Raw genomic sequence first — 2,392 nt, 5'->3', positions numbered from 1 at the left:
AACTCCCAACATACTAAATAATTCACTTAATAATAATACTTTGTTATTGTGTTATTATTTCTCCCTTACCCCATTGGAGTGTAAGCCTCATGGAGCAGGGATTTTATTCACTGGACCCTGGCAGTTGCACCCTAAAGGCAGGACTAAGAAAGCTGGGCTTGATTCTGGGGGCTCAGTGGACTCTACTGCGTTGGGCTGCAAGAGAGAGTCTTCACTGAAACAGTAGAAGCTGCTGTAGGCCGCTCCCAGATACTCATTCCCCCCAGCGCGCGCGCGCACACACACACACACACACACACACACACACACACAAGTATTTCCCCAGTTCCTGCAGGACTCATTGAGAGGCTGTGAAAACAAAACAAACCAATAGTGCTGAGCCTGAGCCCCTGGACTCGGTGACTGGGCATCTGGAGGGTTGGAGTTTCTAGAAAAAAAGAGTGTGGCAGGAAGCTGTGCCTTATGATGAGTGACCCGGCTCCTGGTTTGCCCAGAGGAGTCCTGGTTTACAGCTGTGGTCCTGCTGTAATCACATTCCTTTTCACTCATGTAAGTGTCCAGGTATAGGGATAAATGCATTGGAGGGGCAGGGAGGAGGCCTGGGGACTTGGGACAGAAGTGCTCCAGGGGAGAGGGAACAGCCAGCTGTAGAGGAGGCAGCCCCTCCACCATTGGGGGCTGGCAGGTCTGGTGCATGGCTGGGGCTCCATAAATGTATGTTCAGGGTAAGGGGAGACAACAGAAGAATCAAAATAAATTTCTGTGTACCTATAGATGCCAAAAAATGGATGGGCACTAGGACTAGTTGTGAGAGACTCAAGCAGAGGGAGGTCACGGTCCTTTCTCAGTTCTGGGCCTGGGCTGGGACAGAAGGATAGTGCCCCACCACCACCCCACCATAAGAGGGCAAGAAGAAAGAGGAGGGAGGGTGATGACTGGTATAGTAATAAGGTCTTTGTTTTTGCAAACTGAAAGTGTGTTTCCAGTTTGGGTCAAATATAAAATTAGCACACACACTCTAACAAACAACACACAGAAGCATACAAAATAATACAAAGGAAAAGAAGGAACAGGTCTTCAGCGATCTCATGCTCCTGGAGAGACCCCTCCAGGTGGTGAAGGGCTGTGGGCTTCTGGGGAAACACCCCGTTGATGCAGTTAGACTGTCCCATCACTGGGCTGGCTGGAAAGGGCCCAGGAAGTAGGGGTGAAGATAAACCAACTCAGAGGCTCCAGAGCTTCAAGGGGGTTAGAAAGCGAAGCGCAGGCCCTGCCCATCAATCCCTTCACCCCTCAAGAAGTTTCCTCCCCTCATTCCTTCTCTGCCGTTGGCTCTTTCTTCACCTGGTGGGGAAAAGGGGTGGGGAGAGGCATCCAGAGGTAGGTCCTAAATGAGCGGACTGAGAGGGGCTGGGGATACCCTGAGGAAGCTGTCAAGGAAAAGAGGGTTCCCCAGGGATTTCCCGTGGGGTGGGGCCTCCAGGAAAGGCCTAGGAGAACCCTAACCAGGTGAGGCTTATGCCAGCTGCCTCAGTTGGAGTTTTCATGCAGCCAGAGGCTGCCCCCAACCAGGCAGCCCTGGACTCTGGATTCCTGGAGCTGCTCCTCCCCTGTCCCCACCCCCACCCCCAGTCCTCTTGATCAAAGGTGTCCATTGGAGTCTCTCTGGACTTGAGGTTGACAATGTAACTAGAACTTTAAAGACCACTTTTGGCCAGGGTGGCCCCTTTTTATTTGCTAAATTCTGTACTTTAGCAACTCTACAGGAAAAAAGGAGCACAACAAACATGCACATGTTACTGACTTCTGCATTCTTGTCGCATTGCACACATACATTTCTCCTGCTGTCTGCAGTGTGCACACACTGTCAACACTTTACAGTAGTTCATGGATCCTCTGTGTTCATGCACATCCCATTTTCAGTGCAGCTGTGACCTTCCTCCAGGTCACCTACTGTAGAGCTCACTGAGCCATTCCCCTCTGCACCGGCACTGGGCTTGAAGTGAACTCAACACCATTGCTCCCATGCTTCCTTTTCTCTCAAGGATTCTTCTGGGAAAGTGGGCTCTCCAAGCCACCCAGTGTGTAGAGTCCTTGATCATTCTTATCACACATTTATGTCCTGCTCTCCAGAAACACTGAATCAGTCAGACTTTAGAGTGTCGCCAGTTTCCCTCTAGCCTTGCAAGTGCTGAGTGTATATATGTGTACGTGTGTGTATAGAGAGAGACTCTGTGTCTGTGTGTTTAGCAGGTGTGTAGGTAATTCCCCCATTACAGATGAGAAAATTTAGGACCAAAGGGATAAAGTCACTTCTCCCAGGGTTGCTCAGCCAGCAAATGGCAGCCCCCAGTCTAGAGGTCACATCTCCTAAGTCCCAGTCAGTGTTCTG

The sequence above is a fragment of the Mandrillus leucophaeus genome, unplaced genomic scaffold (genome assembly GCF_000951045.1).
Source record: "Mandrillus leucophaeus isolate KB7577 unplaced genomic scaffold, Mleu.le_1.0 Scaffold1040, whole genome shotgun sequence".
Lineage (NCBI taxonomy): Eukaryota > Metazoa > Chordata > Mammalia > Primates > Cercopithecidae > Mandrillus > Mandrillus leucophaeus.
Note: the sequence above shows the minus strand (reverse complement) of the source record.